Below are 5,517 nucleotides of genomic sequence, written 5' to 3'. Positions count from 1 at the left end.
AGAGTTAAATTTTGATAAATGAATATAATTAGAGTTAGAATTGATTTTATTCAGTGCGAAATCAAGGAGTTATCTTTTCAACACTTGGTGGTGTTATTTCCAACATCCGGGAATTCATGCAGCCCCAGTCACTGAAGAATTTTCCAGACGCCATTTTCCATCTGAGGTTTAGAACAGCAACTGGTGAGTCAAACTACCTAAATGTTGGTATTTTACTGACTTTCTTTAAGGAAATACAGTTGTAAACATTGTTAAGTTAATAACTTTAGAATGGAGTGACAATTTTAATCTTCTGCGGTTCATTCATGGTCGTTTGTGTATCTAGCTTAACTGCATTACTATTCACTTCTTTTCAAGAATGTTTTTATATATGCTCACGCATTCATAGTGCATAAAAACATCAAATGTACATGTTCAACACATTTCTGTCACGCTTAATGCCATTTTGTGCGTTGTTACCCATCTGTAAAATAAAATCGACACTTCCCCTTTAATTCAAAGCAAACTAGCGAGGGAATCCCCGGAGCAGCCTAGCCTACTCTGCCTGGATGCTAACGGCAACACAGGACGGTTTCCATACGCTCTGGAGAATTTCTAAAACATATCTGGTGAGTAAATGAACATATGCTTAACGTTACTTGTAAAAGGCTTCCTGACTAAAACATATGATTGTTTGTTATTCGTGTACGTTAATTTGGTTATTTTAAACACCGCAGCCCTTTTAAACTGGTTCATTCATAGACTTGCGTGATAACGTACGCTTGAATTATATTAAGCGTTGACAACCATTAAAGTCGGAATGTTAACATTAATGTCTTTAAATGACCGCGTTTGCACTTTCTCAGACATTTAAGGTTACAGAAGTCTCCCGGAATTTGCGGGACTAACGTAACGTTATCCTGCAAATGCACAGAGACTCCCAGATGCCCAAGTAGATGCCCGCAAATGAATGATAATCTCCCGGAAATCGCGCGTCACCCGCCCGGTCATTAAACACTTTGCACACCCCTCTCCACCGCATCCCTCCCAGCTCTTCAGGTACGTCGCGCGCAAGTCACCCCCACCGCTCTTCAGGTACGTCGCGCGCAACTCATCCCATTGCTCTTCAGGTTCTCATCTCTCCCGCTACCTCCCGCAAATCAACTCTGTATCCCCCGAAAATTACTTTTCCCAACTCGGGATGTCTGACGTTAGTAAGTTAGGCTATTTATGTAGTCAGGAACATCTTAGTCAAGCTTTTTTCTCCCGCATGATATTGTGCTTAAAACTATAGGCTAAACTTAGCATGTACTGTACACAACATTTCCGTTTTATTAAAGACAATTTAGTGCGTTGTAAACAGCCACCTGTCTGTAAAATTAATCAACTGATTCATATTTGAGCAGCCTAATGATGATACAGGTTTGATTTGTAGATTTATTATCAATAATCAACATCTGAATCAAAAGATATCTGAAAAAGTGTGAGGCATACTTTGTGATGTTCATCTCTCCTTTTTATCTGAAGGTTATGCATATGTGTTAAATACAAATTTTTTGTTGTTTTTTTTAACAGCCACAGTTCTCTATACAATAACACAAGACCCTGTGACGGTGGCTGATTAGAGACGGATGGTGTATTTCCAGAGTTGGTGAAATGACCAAGCACACCTTCTTTGTCATATGTGGTGATAATAATGAAGGTATGTTTGATAAAGTTCTGTATTTGTTTCACATAAGCTGAGAGGGTATTAGAGCATTAAAGAATAATGAATGACATGAAGGTGATAAGTTTTGTATTGTGGGTGAACTATTACTTAAATAATGTTTTGCTCTTTACTTTGCACTTTTCCTCTTCTGCTTATCCTAATATTTTAGATTATATTTAGACCTGAAACATCTGCTAGACTCCAGTAAAGGTGGCGTCAATACTGGACCTAAAAGGGCCTAACAATTTGATTCTGGTAAAGAAACATGCACATGCGCACACACGCACGCACGCACACGCTTACAGAAAACTGTTGTTTATGAAGTTTATGAATATTTTTTACACTGTGGCCAATATTTTGGGGAAGTCAGCATCACTAAATGATATAAAAGATTTTAAGCTCCTCTAAATTTTGCTCCAAGTGTTGTGTTAAATTCAGGATTCTGGACAGACAGCTGCCTGTTTTTCCAGTTCTAGTCATAGTGGTTAACCTAATTGTTTTTGGAGATCCAACAGTGATATATGTGTTTTTTCTACTTTTCCATATCCTGTCCCCTCAACCAGCTGGGAGAGTCAAGTTGTGGATCATCATGAAGATTTTCAAAAGGTGAGTTTAGATTTCTTGAATGTTTTATTTACTTTAAATGTTCTTTTAAATTTATCATAGAATTTGATTGCAATTTGTTTTCAAACATTTTTCTTAGTCATGCTGGAGTCTTGAAGAGTTCTTAGATGAGCATCACCCTACAGTATATCCGTGCATCAGGAACCACTAGACGAGCGATCAGCAGCTACTACATCGTCATGGATAAAAAGGTCATCCTGTGGCTGGGAAGCACTTCATTCACAGGACATGCTTGATGAGATTTCCTAGCTCCAGTTTGTTTTCACACAAGTTTACAGCATTTATACCTTAATTTAAACTGCTGTGTTTGATATGGAGGACCAAGGAAACACCCGAAGTGAAAGATTTGCACGCCAAGTTGTTTAAAATGTAATTTCACAAGAAAACTATGAGTTCAGGAGTAAACTATGAGTGACGCTATATTGAACTTTCAAATTGCTCTGATAACACATCAAGTTTGGACCAAAGGACTGAAACAGCCTTTTTGAGCACTGGTCATACATATTTTGTTGATACTGTCTGTACTAATAAAAGATTTAAAGCATATTTGACATTGTTGCATTTTAAAAACTGAATGAATTGTTGAAGTGGTGAATGTTTTCAAATAAAATGTTTTTTCTTTTGTAATTTACAGTCTATTTGACCTTTTTACCATATTTACACTCAAGAGAGTTGAATAAAATAAATATATTACACTAGGCGGTGTTAAATATAGTTACATTTTTTAACTCTGCCCAGAGTTAAAATTAACCCTTACTTCGGTGTCAATGTGCCAACCCTTTTGAAAGTGTTGATTTAACTCTGTTTTGAGTGGACCCCATGAGACACTTTCAAAGTGTTGAAATTAACACCCATAGAGTTGTTTTGGGTCCCCATATTTTGCTGTGTAGTCAACCTAATTTAAATGTGACTTTAAGCTGAATATTAGCAACTTGAAAAACATCTAGTAAAATATTATTTACTGTAATCATGGCAAGGATAAAATAAATCAGTTATTGGAAATGAGTTATTAAAAGTATTATGTTTAGAAATGTGTTGGAAAAAAATCTTCTTTCCATTAAACAGAGATTGGGAAAAATATTCAGGAGGGCTAATAATTTGAACTTCAACTGTATATATCAAACAATTAATAAAAATATCAATAGTTTGAGCTAAAAGTGGAAGATTCTGAAAACCGTGAGTGACTAACTGCAGCCCCAGGTCATGTGGTGCAGTGTGATTTCCTTGACATGCCGGTATAATTGTATAATGTAACGAGTAAAACATTTGATCAGCTGTTGAAGAGACTCTGTCACTGGTATGAGAGCTGAAGTCAGTCTCTGTCCTCACAGCTGTTCACACACACATATGGACAGCCTGACCTTGAGCTGGACAAATGTACATGGAGCTTTAGACTCAAAATACCTGCTTAATATCGTCATAATTAAATACACTGTAAAAAGCAATTAGTTACTTTACTTAAAAAAAAAGTGAGTGGAAAAAAAGTGAGACCTCATATTGGTCCATTAATTAATAGATTTACTTACACAATCAGCCAATGAACAATACATTTACTACAGTATTTACTCATCTTTGTTATCTTGTTAACTTTCTTTGTTAATGAAAAAGTAATTTATCGTTAGTTCTTATTAACTCACAATGCATTAGCTAACTAATAACTTATGAACACTACAATTAATTGTTACAATTATTTATATTTTTAGCAATAAATCACATCTTAAAAACAAACTTTTTTTTTTTTGATCTGTAAACTAACTTGCACAAATTAATTGTTCACATAAACAATGTGTGCTAGCAAAGTAAACATCGTAAATTTGGACTTGGGAAGGTATTGAGTGTCAGTCCGTCTCTGCTGTGTGAAATGTCCAATGTTTCTGTCACAGCTCCATCACTGTGACCCTGTGCACTCAAACTGTGGTTTACAGACCTCTTCCTGAGCTGCAGACCTGCATTAATCACGGTTGTGTTTGGCTTCTGTCTGAAAGGCCAGAGCTGCGGCCGGAGAGGTTAATGAGGGTCAGAGAATGGAGGATTTTTTTTCCAAGGACTTTCTCAAACGTGTCACAGCACCAGTCTATTATGATCGATGAAATTTCCAGTGCACCGTACACACTTTTTTTTGTTTATATTTGTAATAGTTGACATCAAAAACAATTGAAAAGATTTTGATTATTTTTGTTTCGGTAGCATTTGTTTAATAGAAGCCATTTTGTTTTGTGGTGTCTCATATTTGACAGAAAGAAATGTAATGTTTGAGAGTTTGATATATTGGACAATTTGAAAAATGGCAAAATTATTAACCCTCCAGTAAAATTTTAATTATTTAAGTAAAAAAATTCTTAATTAATTTTATTAATTAAATATCTAATGTATTTGCAATTTTTACAATATACAATCTTTTACTAGTTACTTTGTAAGATACTCAATTTAAACGTGCTGTATGTAAGTTTTTGAATCTTCTAAAGCATAAAAATACCATGATATGTTTACAGAGATTTTAGAAACATGCTTAGTGAACATTCTTGTTTATCTGAAAAACAATGCTGAAGTCAGATATTCTGCTTTGAAAATGTGCGTTACATGCCGGAATGTCTGTCTTTTTTTTGGTCATTTAACCCGCCCACTGCCAGTTTAGCCAATTATATTTCAGTATACCAGGTTGTGTTATTTCAGCGTATTTCATTCATTCAGTCAGAAAAGCTCCCAAAGCATGAGTTCGTGACCTAAAATGCAACCTTCTGTGGATTGTAACAGGCTCCAAAATGAGACTCTGATTCAGAGTTCCACATGAGAGGGTGATTAATTAGCGAATAATATAAACATTATGACCCTAGACTATAAACCTAGTGTCCTAACAACACGCTACGTGATAAGAGTTGCAGTGATAAGCAGTTTGGCTGTTTGCACCAGACGAAACACGACAGAAATGTAAATACAGCCATTCAGAAGTACATAATAGTGCACTTACTGCACTCCAAAAAAATTGTAAACTACAAACTAATTAATATATATTAAAACTCTTTAATATTATTAAATGTACAGGCTGAATCATGTGCTGGCTTGCACTGAGTCACAGTCCTAAAGTTCAATTTCAAACAGTTTATTTTATTTTCAAGATCTGAGGTGAAATATTTGCTGCTGCTTTCAGTAGTATGGCAATAAATGTCATGTAAAATGGCGTTCAAACTCAGATTATTAGCATTTAA

At 35.3% G+C, this 5,517-nt stretch overlaps 2 long non-coding RNA genes across 2 annotated transcripts; both read left to right on the top strand.

The window, feature by feature from the left end:
* The first annotated feature begins 500 nt into the window (after positions 1–500).
* Positions 501–1,942, top strand: LOC137487510 (uncharacterized). The gene is made up of 3 exons (XR_011006114.2): positions 501–608; positions 1,555–1,681; positions 1,857–1,942. It is a non-coding gene; the product is annotated as an uncharacterized lncRNA (long non-coding RNA).
* A 135-nt stretch (positions 1,943–2,077) lies between these two features.
* Positions 2,078–2,938, top strand: LOC137487509 (uncharacterized). The gene is made up of 2 exons (XR_011006113.2): positions 2,078–2,293; positions 2,391–2,938. It is a non-coding gene; the product is annotated as an uncharacterized lncRNA (long non-coding RNA).
* The last annotated feature ends 2,579 nt before the right edge of the window (positions 2,939–5,517 follow it).

This window comes from Danio rerio, chromosome 14 (genome assembly GCF_049306965.1).
Source record: "Danio rerio strain Tuebingen ecotype United States chromosome 14, GRCz12tu, whole genome shotgun sequence".
NCBI lineage: Eukaryota > Metazoa > Chordata > Actinopteri > Cypriniformes > Danionidae > Danio > Danio rerio.
Note: the sequence above shows the minus strand (reverse complement) of the source record. Positions and strands in the feature narration are given on the sequence as shown.